This window comes from Mesocricetus auratus, unplaced genomic scaffold (assembly GCF_017639785.1).
Source record: "Mesocricetus auratus isolate SY011 unplaced genomic scaffold, BCM_Maur_2.0 Super-Scaffold_100013, whole genome shotgun sequence".
Lineage (NCBI taxonomy): Eukaryota > Metazoa > Chordata > Mammalia > Rodentia > Cricetidae > Mesocricetus > Mesocricetus auratus.
This window is the reverse complement of record NW_024429196.1, coordinates 47,868,597-47,885,404: the sequence shown is the minus strand read 5'-3', so window position 1 is coordinate 47,885,404 and position 16,808 is coordinate 47,868,597. Positions and strand designations below refer to the sequence as shown.

Sequence of the window (16,808 nt, the reverse complement as noted above, 5' to 3'; positions counted from 1 at the left end):
ATACCCTGTCTCGAAAAACCAGAAAAAAAAGGACTAAGATGAATAAACAAGAAAATAAAGAACCAGGAAGTATATAGTAGAAACTGTAAAGAACAGTAGATGAGCACTGAGCCCTGGTCCTGCCCTGTCAAATGCATTAGAAAGCTACTATCTAAAGAAGCAGCAGCAACAGCGTTGGAGTCAGATTCAGTGAGCAGGTGATTTAGATTTCATCCTCTCAGAACATCTCTCCGCATGCTATCAATCTACCCTCACCTAAACTCACAAGCAGAAACAGCTGGTGGCATGGCTCTGCCTATCATGTATCTCTTCATAAACTGATCACCTACTTAAGTCTAACCTAGTTTCAGTTAAACACAACTCTCATCTCAAAGAGAGTAAGATTATTTATTCTGGAGCCAAATGTGAGTGATCACAGCCCAGGAAATAGATTTAAGTTATTCCAAACAGGATGTCCCAATTTGGAATTATATTAAGGAAATTTTTATAACTATGTTCCAAATACATTAGTGCAAACATGAAGTGGAACATCCCACAGCATGGGAAATGGTCTGGCATAGGTTTCAGATACTATCAGATAACACAGTTAGCTTTAAGGTTGGCAGAAGCCAGAAGTCTATTAATACATCCTAAAAGGTCTCTTGTGATAGTACCATTCAGATGTTATGTCAGACATAGAGGTCGGCCATGGATGGCTATTTAGAGGACTAAAGCATAAGATAATCAGAAGCCTGAAACTTTCTAACTAACCAAAGTCATGAAGCTCTGCTCGGTCAACCAGTCTTGTAAACTCTCACACAGTTGGGGCTTTTTTCCTGAGAACTCATAGTCTGAAAAGGAAATTCTTTTCTAAAAACGTATATTTGAATGTTATTAATTTAATTGAATTACTTGATACTAGAAAATAATGCAGATCTTTGACATTCTAGAGTCAGGAAGCCACAAAGGCATTTAGTTAACAAGGAAAACGAAGCCCCACCCAACAAGAGCAGTCCCAAACTTGTGCCCTCAGACACACTATCATTTATTGCTAAATAATGTCTTGTTGCCTAGGCAAGAGAACTGTTCAAAAACACAGTAAAAAATTATTTTTGCCTGTAAGTACGAAATCTTTTATATTTGACAGCCTATTATTTCTTTAAAAACAAAACAAAAACAGCAACAAAAACAAACCATGGGAAAAACCAAACTTCCCAAACTGGCATTTATGTTCATTCAGCGGTACTCTGCAAAGAGAAAAGGAACATATTGTCACTTTCCCCCAAAGATACAACTACCTGTTTCCACAGCTCAGGTCTCCTTCCTGGGACAGGGAGGGATGGGGAGGGGGGGGGAGGGGAGGAGAGAGATGGGAGGCTCAGGTAGAGTAGCATTGAGGTCGGTCACTGGCTGACTGCAGCAGCAATGCACAGCCCAGGAAGAGTATGGAGCCCACATTCAGTGCTTGCCCAGAAGCCTGCAACTCCTTCCTAGAGTCCAAGAACTCAGCTGGAGAACCAAACAGAATCATAGCTAGAATTTCTGTCCAGATGCAAATCGGAAGGGAAAATTGTAAAAAAGTCACAGACTGACCCCATGTCACATCTGTGCATTCGAAACATGGCTGGTCCATGGGGACATGCTGGAAGTATAGAGAAAAATGTTGGTTCTACTGGGCTAAGCAACATATTTCACTAATGCTTTTAACAATCACAGTATAGTATTCTAAGCAATGTAAAGCATAGGAAACTAGTGGTTAAGCTTCTAATAAGAGAAGTTATACCCAAAGTGGAAAGGATGAAAATAGCAGAGGGTCCCCAGTTTTTAGTTCATGGTCATGGAAGCATGGGACAGATGGAGAGTAAGAAGGGAAGGGGCATGTTAAGGGTAGTGGGGTGTCGAGAAGGATGTATAGAGATAAAAGCATATTTAAAATGTTATAGTGAAACTAATTTCTTTGTTTCATAACCAAGTCGTAGTAGTAGTAGTAGTAGTAGTAAACAATAATACTTTCAAAACAAAACAAGCCTAACATTTCCTAAATGCTTTAGCACCTTCATTGTGTATGACTAAGAGTACAACACATATGCAGCTGTGATGTTTCTCAACCAGTTAAAACAACAGCTTAGCCTTTCTCAAAAAGAGTTCCTCTCTTGGACTCTTATTAGTTGACTTAGAACAAGACAGCAATTTACAGCGTAGAAAATAAACTTATAAAGCAATTGTCCCGTCATCACAGCTTGCTCAGCCTATCAGAGTCTTATGATTGGTATTATTCTGGAAGTATGCCTTAGATAATATCTGCTTAATGTAGTTCTTTTTATTGACGTGACGAGCGCTGATTATAATATACATATTTCCAAGCCACCTACGTAATTATAGGCCTGAACAGCAAACTTGGTGCTTTATCCTCGCCAAAGGAAGCTTCATTATCCCTGTATTATCTTGCACACAGAAAGAATTTCCTGAAGGTGACCTTTTTATAGGTGGTAACCATGGTAACAGATTTCCAGCCGCTAACACTCTGACACTACTGGTGCACTGCAAATGTTAGAGGGATGTTACGGATTGATGTTTTGGGTTGCCCTCCAGAGACACAGCTGCATAAATGCTTACCAATTTGAGAGCAAAATTTTAAAAGAAATTTAAAACCACATTTTCTGTTCCCTTGTTAATGGGAAAGAGGATTTTTTTTATTCTAAGATCTTGTTAATACACACAGAGACTGTGAGAGTAAAAATAAAAGATTGAAGAGAAAATTTATTCCTTACATTATCTTTAAATAGGACATTCAATGGATCAGGTAGTGAGAGACAAGCACCCCTTTGGGTCGATTCTTTGCTTGAAAGTACTGCTGGAGCCCTGAGGGGCTGTAAAGGGTGAATCTGCTCATCAACAGGCTTGGTGGTGCAATTCTAAGAAACTGTAGCTTCAGCACTTAATTCCAAAAGAATTAGGAAACTTTCTAGGTAAGTAGCTAAGTTGGAAGGCAGCTCTGCCAATTCAAAGGCATCTAAGACAACATCAAAAAGGTGACTTAGGACAAAAAATGTCTGGCTTTCTTGATCCATGAATGAGGGAAACACATTAATAGGGAGATGGTCAGCCTCTGGTTCCCCTTTAAATGGGGTTGGCTTAAGTGGATTGTTTCTTTTATTTTTAATTTTATTTTACATTCCAACAGTAGACCACCTTCCCACCCCTCCTCCCACTACCCTGTCCTCCTCCCACCCTCCCTCATCTCCCCACCTCCCCCCAGCCCACCTTTAGTCCATTCCTCATCATGAGTAAGAAGGGTTCCCATGAGGAGTCCACATAGTCTGGCACAATAGGTTGGGCTAGGGCCAAGCCCCTCTCCCATGCATTAAGACTGGGCATGGCATCCCACCATAAGGAATGGGCTCCAAAAAGATAGCTTATGTACTGGGATTATATCGTGGTCCTACTGCTCTGAGCATGGCTTCTCACCCTAAGGAATGGGTTCCAACAAGTTAGCTTATATCATGGTCCTACTACCAGGGACTTCTCAGCTAGTCCAAACTTCACAACTGTCTCCCACCTACAGAGGACCTAGTTTGGTTATCCCCACCGCATTGTCTCTACAGTCTAGAGGTCATGAGTTTCCACAAGCTTGGTTCAGTTTTCTCTGTAGATTTCTCTATCATGATCTTGATCTCCCTTGCTCATATGTTCCTCCTCCCTCTCTTCGTCTGGATTCCCAGAGTTCAGCCTGGTGCTTGGTTGTGGATCTCTGTGTCTGGTTCCATCTCACTCCTGTCAGAATGGCTAAAATCAAAAACACCAACGACAGTTTATGCTGGAGAGGATGTGGTGAAAGGGAAACACTCCTCCATTGCTGGTGGGAGTGTCAACTTGTTCAGCCACTTTGGAAATCAGTATGGAGATTCCTCAGAAAAATGGGAATAAACCTACCACAAGACCCAGCAACTCCACTCTTAGGCATATATCCAAAAACCAAAAAAAATAAATAAATGAACAAAATAAATAAATGCATGTATGTTTGCACACTGTGTGTGTATGTGTGTGTGTGTGTGTGTGTGTGTGTATGATGCATGCAGAAGCCAGAACAATGCATCAGATTGTCTCTCAAGTAAAATTTCAAATGGTAATGAGTTAGCATGTGAATGCTCAGAATTGAACTCAACTCTGGTCCCTGGAAGAGCAGCAAGTGCTCTCAGCCACTGATCAGACTTTCCAGGCTCAAAATAAATACCTTTTTCGAGCACATTTTATTAAATTATTCTTCACTGATATATTACAACATGATCACAGTTTCCACTCTATCCTCTCCCCCAGTCTCCCCTTCCCCATTTCCACTCTCCCACAGATTGACTGGCCCTCAGTCTCCCCTCAGAAAATAGCAGGCCTCCCAAAGGCATCAAAATGCATAACAAGCTACAGTAAAACCAGGTATATAACATCACATCAAGACTGGACCAGGCAGCCCATTTGGAGGACAAGGGTCCAGTAAGTAGGCAAAAGAATCAGCAACTGCCCCTGCTCCCACTGTTAGGAATCCCACAAGAACACCAGCCGTGACATATATGCGGAGGATCTAGGTCAGACCCCTACTTGCTCCCTGATCTTTGCTCACACCCTGGAGTTTCAGTCAATTGATTCTGTGGGCCATGGTTTCCTTGGTGTTACTGATCCCTTTGGTTCCTCCTTTCCATCCTTCCAAATAAACACTTCTAAACGACCTTTAAATAATGCTTTCTCCTTTCTCCTACTTGGTGGGATGGAATATTTCAAACCCCTGCAAATCTAATATTTAAACCCTCTAGAGAGGTAATCTTGTTTTATGTTGGAGGCTAGGTGGAAAGCTTCTCAAAGCATAAGACGCATCCTCATTACAGAACTGTTCCAACCCTCCTCATCGGTTTATCCTTCATTACCCGTTGTTACATTCCTTCTGACACATCAATGAGAAACATTTATCTAGCCCCATTTGTCTGCTCATAGGAATATTTTAAGCAGAAAAGGGCTTCATAACTAGGTCTAAGCAAATTCAGCATCCCATCTTCAGTCCCTGCCTACCATCTCCTTTTTGGCAAGCCCATTAGCTTATTATTTTTCATCAAAGCTGAAAGCACATTATGGAGCAGCCTACTGTCAGTCAAGCATCACCCTTGCATTTTGACTTAGTGGGTCTAAGAGTTACCATAGTTACTAATTAACTCCCAGTCCTGAATGCATTAAACTCTGTAGAAGAGAGACTGTTTACATTATGTAAAATGCTTTTGTTCTAAATAAATTAGCAGGATATGCTAAATGTGTTAAGTCTTGTTGCAAAATAGCATTAACTCATCTCTCACAAAGTCCATTATTGAATTTTTTTTAATCTAAGACTGTGAATTAACACAGTTTTCACATCCACCTTTGATCACCTCACCTCATAACAGAAAAACCATGGTCTCCCTCCTGCTTGCTTTTGAAACATGTCACATTATTGTATTTTTTAATCTACCTTTTCCAAATCAAAACTCATATTTCTACACAATCAAATAACCAAGCACTTATAGATAAATATATTTAAACATAAATCATATTTTCTAAATTAGTTTCTGAGATAATTTCAAATCATACTTAAAAGTCACACACTGATATTTTCTTCTATAAAATGAATTGTAGCTTCTAATTATATAGTATTAGAGACAATGCTAAGAAATCAATAAACTGTCTTTTTCTAATTTCCATATAATTAAGCTTTCATATGAAATCATTTGAAGTATAAGATTAATGGGTATTTTGAATTTTATGTTGTTAGCCATTTTTAATGTTCTAGCAACAGTACAAAAATGATTGCAAAAAATAAAAAATTGGATTATCTCTGATCTTTATGAGTTATTTCATTTTAGCAAATTAAACCATCTTAATAATCAACACATAATTGGATGAGAAGTAAATAATTAATTTTATAATGATCTTCACCTATGCTCTTATTCAATTTTGGTTGCTAAGCTATCAAAGTAATCATATTTTATATTATAGATATTTTATAAATCAGAAAAAATATTTCTAATACAACCACCTAACAGAAAAAAAGTCCACGCCCATCTCTGAGTAGTACAAATTTCACATATGAAACACTGAGACAAATGGGAAGTGTTTAATAGATAGCCAGAAATGTTTCACACTGACTCAGGAACTGCAAAAGCACAGGGTCACCTTAATTATTGTCTTCTCTATTACATTTGTGCTGTATGTTGTTGTGTTTCACCTGTCCATTAAGCCAGAAATAAGAACAGCATTGCTTCTATTGATCACCGCTCACAGTTCCCTAGAGGTATATATATATGCATGTATGTGTCGTATATACATACACACCCCTCACAAATGCCTTAAAGCTATTTTCCTTTAAGTTCTCTTCATTTCTTGTTCCAACTGTCTTAGTTTCCTCTTATGGTCCCACTTACTACCCCTCACAAGGTAGCTTCTTAATTTCCCTTTCATAATTGTCTTCTGCGAACTCATTCTCCCTGTTGCCATTTTGGTCTGTTTGTAATCTATAATCATATACATTTTATCATTCCTCTACTGAGACCCTTCCATTGATTAATGCATTTGTTATTGATACTTAGTGTGTTCATACTGTACTTATATACCTGGTGAATATACAAAAAATATGACCACATGCACACACAGACACACACACACACACACACACACACACACACACACTTGCCCTTTTGGAACAAGGAGAGAGCATCTGTTTTCCCACAGAGTCCCTCTGTGCCCAACCTCACTATACTACAACCCATTATGCAGGAGCCCAGGGCCTCAGGTCCCCAGCATCCAACCACACCTGAGAAGTAAGGAATTAATGAGCTTTGAGATAACACAAAAAGTCGATCTATGTAGCTAAATAGTAAAGTCATAAATGAAAAGGTCAGTGATAGCAAACAAGGTCATAGATTAAAAGATACAGGAGTTTAAAGAAAAGAGATAACATTGCCCCACCAAAGGGGACCTTTCCTGAACCAGGGAATACCATTTCATCAGGAGAAAACCTTGTGAGAAACTCTGATCCACAAAACAAAGATGAAATGTTATGGTGAAATGTTTACCAATCCCCAAGCTTTCTGTCACGCATCTCTGCTCCATTCTGTTCCTCTGACCACTCAGAAGGGAACCACACCCTGATCTGTACTATAGTGTCTGTTCTTCCTGGCCTTGTCTCTTTGCATAGACAATCCAACATTTTGTGCTCAGCTCCTCATCCACTGTGTATCCAATATGACCTGCTTCCCCTAAAGATTCTCTCTAATGAAAGCATCCTTGGTCACTTCCTGTTCTGCAAATACAAGCAAGTGAAATTCAGGTCATTCCTGAATACTCATGTTCTCAGACTTACAGACTGAATTTGCAAATATGCAAAATAAGTCAGAATCTGTGACACTGTGGGAAGATGGTTTTTGTGCATGGTGATGGGAGCTTGCATTGAAAATGGAAAATGAGTAAAACAGACAATGCTCAACTGTATGGAGAAAATATAAGTTTCATAATATTAAGCTAACAAGGCAGAATATAAAACACAATGAACAACTTTCCTTTTAGCTATTAAAATATGCTTGTTAGGAAAAACAATCAAGCTTTGTCAAAATGCCACAGTGGTTATCTCTAAAAAACAAGGTAGTAGAAGACTGTACTACTTTCTATGGCTACATTATTGAATAACCAAAGATTAATCAAAGATGTTACAATGTACCTAAATATATATACCTATCAGTTAGCAGATTGTTTAAGTGAATAATCCACCTACTCATCTGTTCATCCATGTGTCTTTGGAAAAAAGGTCACAGAAGAGTTTTGTTGTGGTAATGACTTCCTAATCCTCATTTCTTTTTTTTTTTCTTTAGCCTTGTTTGTTTGCTGAAGCTGCTGCTTCTAATGATATCTAATAACCACAAATGTTAGAAATAAGCTGTGTATAGAACACTGACAAAATTATCACTTATCTTACAGCTACCATATAACAGCTATACTCTAGTGTTATTAAAGAAAACAGACAACAGCATTGTATATAACTCATATTTCTTTCACTTCAACCATATCAAAATATCCATATCAAATAACTAAAGATAAATATAACAAAATGTTCAGTATTATATATTTCTGTTAATATTGTTTTTTTAATTTTCCTAGTTAAAGCATATTTCCAGATGTTTTATAAGATTACATAATTTCTGAAATCAGAAAAAAGTGTTCTTTTAAAAAAATAGCATCCTTTATTGTGCATTAGTTTTCCATTAGCAGCTTGATATTGTTTATTAGGCTTTCAGTCAAAATGTAATCATGAATCTGTTGTGATTTTTATCAATTCTCAAAAATTGCCAGTGAATCTTTTCATGAAGTGACTCCATAAGACAATCCTGCCATCCATTTTGTTTGGGAAAATATGCTTACATATGATTTGTATTCCTTTCTTTTCCCCTAATACTTAGAACTCAAATATCTGAAATCCTCAGAGCAGCAGGGTGGAAAAACACAATCCAGGTAACAATGAAATTTATTACACTGATTTCATTGAGTATCACTTCACCATTGCCTGAAGCACTCTGTTACTTTAAGGCTGCTTGAGTTTCTTACCAGCTAATTCTCTGTGTTACATGATTTAACTCATTAAAGAGAGAGACATGGGGGGGCAGGGCATGGTTATTAGTTATCATTTTGGTCACAGAACCATACACTCAGTAGCGTTTTAAGACACCATATTTAAGAAGAGAAAAGATAATGAATGTATTTTAACATTTAGTTAATACATCTCAGCTTTGGTAAAGTAAGCTATAGAGTAGTAAAGATACAGTAATTCCTACATTTTTCTCTCAATACATGTTTTTATTTCAATTAGAAACATGAATGCTTCACATGTCAATCCCAGCTCCATCTCCCACCCCTCCTCCATTATCCCTCCACCAGCACCCATCCAGCCCCCCACCCAATCCCCATATCATTCCCCAGTGAGGGTGAGGCCCTCCTAAGGGGGATCTCCAGAGTCTGTCATTTCATCCAGGGCAGGAACTAGGCCCTTCCCCTTGTGTCCAGGCTGAGACATTTGGAATGGGCTCCCAAAGTTCATTCATATGTCATGGTAAACACTGATCTACTACCCAAGGCCCTAGTGATTTCTGAGGCCTCCTCACTGACACTACATTCATGGAGTCTGAATCAGTCCCCTGTTGGCCTCTCAGCCATCAGTCTGGGGTTCAAGAGCTCCCGCTTGTCTGGTCAGCTGTCTTTCTTGGTTTCACCAGCATGATCTTGGCCCCTTTGCTCATCACTCCTCCATCTCTGTCACTAGGTTCCAGGAGTTCAGTTCAGTGTATAGCTGTGGGTATCTGTCTCTGCTTCAATCAGTCACTGGATAAAGGTTCTAGGATGGCATATAGGGTAGTCATCAACCTTATCATCAAGGAGGGGGCTATTAATGTAGCCTCTCCACTATTGCTTAGTTTGCCAGTTGTTGTTATCCTTGTAGATCTCTGGAAATCTCACTAGTGTCAGCTCTCTCCTCAAGCCTATAATGATTCCATCTATTATGGTATCTCTCGTCTAATCCTTATTTCTTTACCAGGTCATTGAAATGAATGGTGCCAGGATCCTTAACCCTGACTTATGGGCCAGATAAAAAGCATCTGTGCGTAGGATCCTTTCAGAAATTAGACACCTAATAAGAAAAGTGAAGGCTCTCCTAAGAGGAAGCATGATGCAGTGCCTTTGAGAGCTTGCTCCACCATAGAAGTGCTGGGATAACGGCTAATGACCTTCAAAAGCTAAGATATTCATTCCGTCCAGGTCACCCTGACATTTTACTTATTACTGAAAAATCCATTTGCAAAGAGCCACAGAAAAACCACACAAAACTTTGATAAATTCTATCTGAAGTGGCGTTTCCTTTGTTCATGTGACCTCTCTCTCTCCCTCCCTCCCTCCCTCCCTCCCTCCCTCCCTCCCTCCCTCCCTCCCTTCCTCCCTCCCTCCCTTTCTCTCTCTCTCTCTCTCTCTCTCTCTCTCTCTCTGTCTCTCTCTGTCTCTTTCTCTCATTTTCTCTTACGCTGTTATTTAAAGGAACATTATGAGGTACAAGTTGACACACTTGGATATACACTGTATCTTGAATGGGATCTTTTGTCAGAAATAGCTCCATCATTGAGCTAAAACATAAGGACAATAATCCCTTCCCAACCCCTACTGTTGGAAGAATTACAAATTGTTGAATTGCACAATTTTTAAAAGTAAGTGGAATTTGTCTTATCTCCCTGTGAAGGGATTTCACTGAAAACTATGGCGCAGTCACTAAAGGACTACCCATAAGGCCATGGTGTCACACAGCATACTTCTACAAAAATGCTTGAGGAGGCATTTTTAAAGAACTGGATTTTAGTCATGTGGATGCAAAGAAAACTGAAGTTCTCACTCCTGAGGACAGTCCTTTAAATGAAACTGTGTTTTCTCTTTCCTTGAGATTGTCAGTAACTTCCTGTAATTCATATCCTAAAACAGAGATTTTGGGGGGAAAGGTGTCAGTAACATGCCTAAAACTCGGGACCAAAAAACAGCAGAAAATAATAATAATAATAAAAATCAAGTGACTTAAAACAATTTCATCGATCTTTTAAAATTTTATTATTCATTTTCAATATACTTTTAAAATTAAAATATAATTATATCACTTCCCCCTTCCCTTTGCTCCCTTCAGCCCCTACCATGTATACTCCCTCAAACCTCTCCTATTGCTCCCACACTCAAACTGATAGCCTTTTATTCCTTTGAATGTTATTATTACACACAGAGAGAGATTAGATAGATAGATAGATAGATAGATAGATAGATAGATAGGTAGGTAGAATAACAAGAGGTCAGCTCTTGAACTATGTACATGCAAACAACAAAAACAGAGTCCATAGATTATTTTACATATTTGTTCATCAATCTCTAATTATTTCACTGGCTGAGAAAGTTTTAAACAAAATTCTTTAGTCATCATACCAAGAAGCAAATCATTAACATCCTGTTTTGGATGTCTTGTGAAGGTCCTGAGATCTTAAAGACTGTTGAAATGGCTTTTAGTTTTCATCTCTCAAGATATTGCTTGGTTGTGTGAGCATTGCTTCTGCAGCACTGATCTGCAGGGTCTGTGCCCACACATCCACACAGCTCTTCCCTGGCCTCAGTCAACAGATCTCATGATTCTTCAGTCTGATTTTCAAACTGAAGTGGTTGGACTCAAGATTAACACTCCAGAAATGAAGCCAGAGTCAGCTTCCATGAAAGCAGAACGGGCCCTAGGGGTAGAACATGGCTCATTTCCCCCAGCCTGCTGTGCTTCTGAAGAAACTAGCCCAGAGCTTTGGTGAAGCTAAAATGATACTATTGCTGTGTCCTTGATCTTCCAGTAAAGGAACACAGGGACACAGTGAGAAGCAACACAGAAACACACACAGAAGCAGAGGTTATGCTGGCTTGCTGTGTGGCTTAAGGGCACACAATCACCTTCTCTGTTATTTTTTCCCCTGGACATGAAAGGGACACTGTAACGCAATGCTTTTCAAACTCAATAGGAAACTGTCTAATCGCACATCCCATTCTGTGATGCCCTTTGAGGTCTTTCATTGGGCAAATCTAAACTAAACAATGTGTTCCGAAGAGCAAGCAGCCTCCTGGCGGTCTGCTGGGAAGGTGCATAAAGGAAGTGTGCACTTTTCTTTTATGTGAATGTTCTATGAACTGAGGCTTTTAAAAGAAACAAAGGAGATGCTTTGGCAGTGAGAAAAATCAGGGGCGAAAGCAACGGGCTCCATTTTCATAACCACAAACGGTACATGAGCAGAGAACCACAGGTACCAAAGAAAAGCAAAGGGATCAGTCACTGGATAGTTCCAGAGTCCCTCAGGTGGGAACAGCTCCATGGGCAAAAGCTTCTTTCTTCACTAACATACATATACACAATTAAGATTTCTCCTTCTGCATATTCTATGCCTCACAATTACTCCTAGAGATATCTACATGTGACTATTAGATGTGTCCAGTATCATAGGCTCGCTTAGATCACAGATGGACTTTTCTAACAAACTTCAGCTATTTATCTTCCAGAACCCATGGCAGACATTACTAAACAATCAAGAGAAAGTCTGATCAGTCAGCAGCAATCAAAGACCTAGGAGAGTGCCAAGATGAAGCCCACTTCCCACTGTTGTAACTAAAATGGTCCTGGGTTTTAAGTTGGAGGACCTGAGTGAGTTCTCCTGCTGACTACTTTACACTTCACAAGCCACAGTATTTTCACTGCATCTCAGAATTTACTGAAAGGGTGGGGGGAGTAGGAAGGGTGGCAAATAGGTAACCAGGGGGGACCCTGCCAGCTGTAGTGACACTCGATTCTGAAATAGAAGGATGTTTTCCAGGTCACTGTATCAGTTTCTTCTCTGTTGTTGGGGTAAAATACCAGTGGAGGGGTATGGGAGGTGACAACAAGGACAAGGGACACAGTGTTTATTTTGTCTTCCAGTTCCAGAGAGAATAAGTTCATGGTGGCAGGAAAGATATGGCAGCAGGATCAGGATGATGGCTGATTGTACCCACACAGGAAACAGAACAGCAAGTGAGACCAACTTATAAAACCTCAAAGCCCAACTCTGTAACATTCCTCCTCAAGGGAGGGTCCACCTTTCAATGGTTCTACAACTAGCACCACCAACATGGAACCTAGTGTTCAAGCCTCGGCTATGGGGAGCATATCACACTCAAACTATGATCATAACTGTATCTGAAAATCCACTATCATTGCAATACATAGGTTATATATTTCACAACCTAAATTCAGGTTTTAATCTCATACAATATCAGTTGTTGACCTTTTAAGGTAGTTGTCATATTGAAGCCATTGGTCATTTTTTAGCTCATTTGAGTAAGTTTTTCATTTTTGTTCTAAGTAAACAAAATAGTTACGCTTTCATTTTCCAATTATTTTCTTTTCTGACTTTGTTAAAACTATTTTGTTATTCCATCATACCCCAGTCAGAATGGCCAAGATTAATAAAGCAAATGATGGCACATGCTGGTAAGAAATCTCTGTCTGAAGAATAACAAGGTTAACAAGGAACAAGAATCAAACACATGTATATACACATGTTCATGCACCTACACAGACTTTTGTACCTACATGAATGTGCATAACATTCACACACACACACACACACACACACATACACATGTGCACACTCACAGAGAAGTACTTAATGACCACCATAGTAGCCAAAACTGTTGTCTCACAGTGTACTACCTGGCTCTGTGTACCTGGTACACTGTGCTATGCTGAATTCTACACAGTGTTCCATTTAGCCCTGAGAATAATTGAGTGATGACACACTTACAGACCCAATTCTACTGAGGAAGAAAGTAGACAAAACACTGTTTGAATTAACTGTACAAAATTCAAGCCAAGTCCTCCTTGACACCCTTTTCTCACAAGCACAACTCCCTGCTCTACTTGTCAGCAAGGGATTGCTTTAAGACATCTAGTCCTGAAGCAGGAATGGATTCCCTTGACATGTCAAACTCTCAAATGAGAGAGCTAGTGACAAGAAACAGCATCAGTCCAAACCAAGATATCTAGATGAAAAGATTGCTTGCCAGTTTGTGACAGAGAGGGGGCGGTGAAGATCCCAGCAAGGAAAATGAAGGCTAGAGAAACTGAGTCAGGAGAGCATCTTACTGCAGGTATAGACACACACCACAGAGCTTTAAATGTCGCCATTTAGAGCTGAACTACAAGGGGCAGCAAGATGTCAAGCCTGATGAGCTGAGGATGATGCCATATCAAAGTAGAAAGATAAACTCCTGGAAGTTATACTCTGCTTTCCATATGCATGCTGTTGAGCACAGTCACTGGGACACACACACATGTACAATAGCACACACGCACACACACACGCACACACACACATGCACACACACACGCACACACACACATGCACACACACATACACACATGGCCTTAATTATTAATTCATTAAAGATTATTTTTAAAGTCCAGACAACAGAACAAAGAGAGACGCTTTCTCTCTCTCCCCTGCTCTCTCTTTCCTCTTCTCTCTCTTCTTGACTGTAGCCCATTCTGTCTCCTTTCTCTTCCTTCTCTCCACACTCTCTTTTCTCCTGTATTCTCTCCTCCATTTCTGCTTTGTGCTCCTCTCCCCACCCCTCCCTTCCTTCCTCTTTCCCTCTTTTCTAATAATATTTGCCTCTGTTTCTCATTGACAGACCCAACTGAAGGACATTCAATGAGGGATCTTGGGTGACTACTGTAAATGATGCTCTCCAGGGACACAGTACAGAGAGAGGATGCACCAAGAGACGCACAGACACACAGGCTCCCAGAGGCTTGGGGAGAACTGCTGTTCCTCTATACTGTGATCAAAGTTGCAGTTGGAGGTCTGAAATTACCCTGAGGTTATTCAAATATGTAATCACTATGCCATCTTTGGCCTTTAAAAATCACTACATCCTCCTGTCCCCACAGTGTCTGTCCCCTTAGATGGAGTCTGGTGTTACCCAGAGGTGACAGGTTAGTATTATGTCAAAAAGGCCAGAAACCTGTTTATAGCCAAAGAAAATGTCAGACTAGTCTCCAAGCTGTGTCCTTTCCAATACTGCTGCCCATGGTCACCAAGCTGTGTCCTTTGTATTACTGCTTTCAATGGTCACCAGGCTGTGTCCTTTCCAATGTTACTGCCTGTAGTCACCAAGATGTGTCCTTCGTATTACTGCTGCACGTGGTCACCAGGCTATGTTCTTCCCATTAATACTGTCTGTGGTCTCCAGGTGCACACTCTCTATTGCTGATGTATGTGGTCCTCATATTTTCCATGAAGATAGTGTAAACGCTTCCATTTTTTAAAATTTCACAAATTTCTGAAGTCTAGGTATTTAAAAGTGTTACAGGCTATAATGACACAAGCATAGCTGAATATCAAAGATTATGCACAAGTAAGGACTTATGGGAAGAAGTGTGGACTGAAGGCTGGGATAGGAATGAACTGTGTGATGAGCAGACAAAACAAATTACTATTATTTATCAATATGGACATTATCAAATATGAATCTCTTGATATGATGAAAGACAGAGTCAGATTGAAAAAATCTCTGACAGAAGAAAGTTTTGAAAACCCATTTTGCTTTGAGTTAATTAATGTCAATGTTCCCATTTTCAGAAGAATAAGGTCTAGTTCAAATCAGTGCTTACCTCTACAGCTTCAGCATATCAAGTTAACAGAAGCAATCAATCAGTCCTGGGAAGGGAAATCAATTAAACAATGTATTTCTAGAATATTCTCAATAGTGGAGATAAAGAAAAAATAACATCACTTTATTTGAAATAGGCGACTTCTTTAATCTTGAGAATGGTTCCAAGTTCACTGTTCACTAGGAAGTGGAAAACACGGTGCGTGGCGCATCAAAACTGTGAATAAACAAAGGGAAGTGAGCTGCTGTTTGTGATATTACTTACTTCATTAGTCTAACACCTCAGGGGGAACACTAAGAGCCTGGTATTAAATTACACATGCCAATTTGGGTGTTCTCTATGATCCATTAGGCTTTCTTCAATAGAAAATTAATTGTATTGCCATTCCATAATTCTCTCCTGAAACATTTACACAGGTGTCAAGAATGCATTTGACACAATTCAAACCCCATAATGCCTTTAAATAAAACACTTTAAATGTTGCTGGCATACGGGAGGGAATCACTACAGATCAAAATGCATATAAACAGGAACAGTAACTTTTGAGAAACTAAACATTAAATCTACCTGGGAAATATGTTTATTTGACTTTTCCAAGATGGGGTCATTGTTGCTGTCATCCTCTGGCTTTAGTTTCTCCTGTAGATGTTGGGATGTTTTCAAAGAGATCTCTGACAGAAAACTGGAGCATCTACTCTTTGTCCTTATTTAAAAATCCTCAGCAATGTAATTAAGTGCACTGGCATCTCATGCTCATATATGATAGTTTTACAGCAAATGACTGAGTATAACATAAAATTTGTATGTTGTCTTTGGTTTTGTATTTCTGAAACTGTCCTCAAAATTGTTATGTTAGTTGAGGGTGACCTTGAACTTCCAGTCCTCCTGCCTCTTCCTCCTAAACATTCTGATTACAGGCACGCACCACCATAACCAGTTTATGCAGTGTTATGATTCAGACCTGGGGTTTTGTTCATGCTATGCAAACATTCTACTAACCAGTCTATACCACAGCTTCTATGATATCAATAATTAATTTTCATATTACCATACAAAATCCTGTGTCATTCCTTTCAGATTTATAGTAAGATATAAATCCCTGAATACATTCCAAGGCAAGACTATTAAGGAGAAGAATTCTCAGCAGCTGCTAGCTTCCCTATAAAATTTAATTTTGAAATGCTGGTTTATTTTCCTGTTGCAATTTGTCTGGCATGCTTCCTGATTGCATTGTGATAGCCTCCATGGGTCTTTTCCATTTCCACAAGCTCTAAAAGAGAATTTAAACTTTTCTTTCAAAAAGACTGCAGTTTTTGCTTTCTACCTTGAGCCCTGTGGAATAATTTCAAAAAGTGGTTAGAGGAAAAGGGACATCCTGCACACAGTGAAGAACACAACACCAGCATCCATGGAGTTCACTTTAGGAACACGGAATAGTATCCCAAAGTACTGAAAGGAAAAAGGACACGCTGCACAGATCAGAGAACACAGCACCAGCATTCTCAAAGAATCCTTGGGAGCATGCCCCTTGAAAATTCAAAGTGTGCCCTTGGAAAATCACGAA

At 39.5% G+C, this 16,808-nt stretch overlaps 1 long non-coding RNA gene across 1 annotated transcript in view; it reads right to left on the bottom strand.

Moving 5' to 3' along the window:
* Positions 1 to 10,022: 10,022 nt before the first annotated feature.
* The window catches only part of LOC121143759, a 95,287-nt gene continuing 88,501 nt past the window's right edge, over positions 10,023 to 16,808 (bottom strand). The window contains exons 4-5 of the long non-coding RNA XR_005881083.1: positions 15,245 to 15,290; positions 10,023 to 10,494 (exon numbers count right to left, since the gene is read on the bottom strand). This is a non-coding gene — a long non-coding RNA (uncharacterized LOC121143759). The remainder of the gene's footprint in view (positions 10,495 to 15,244; positions 15,291 to 16,808) is intronic.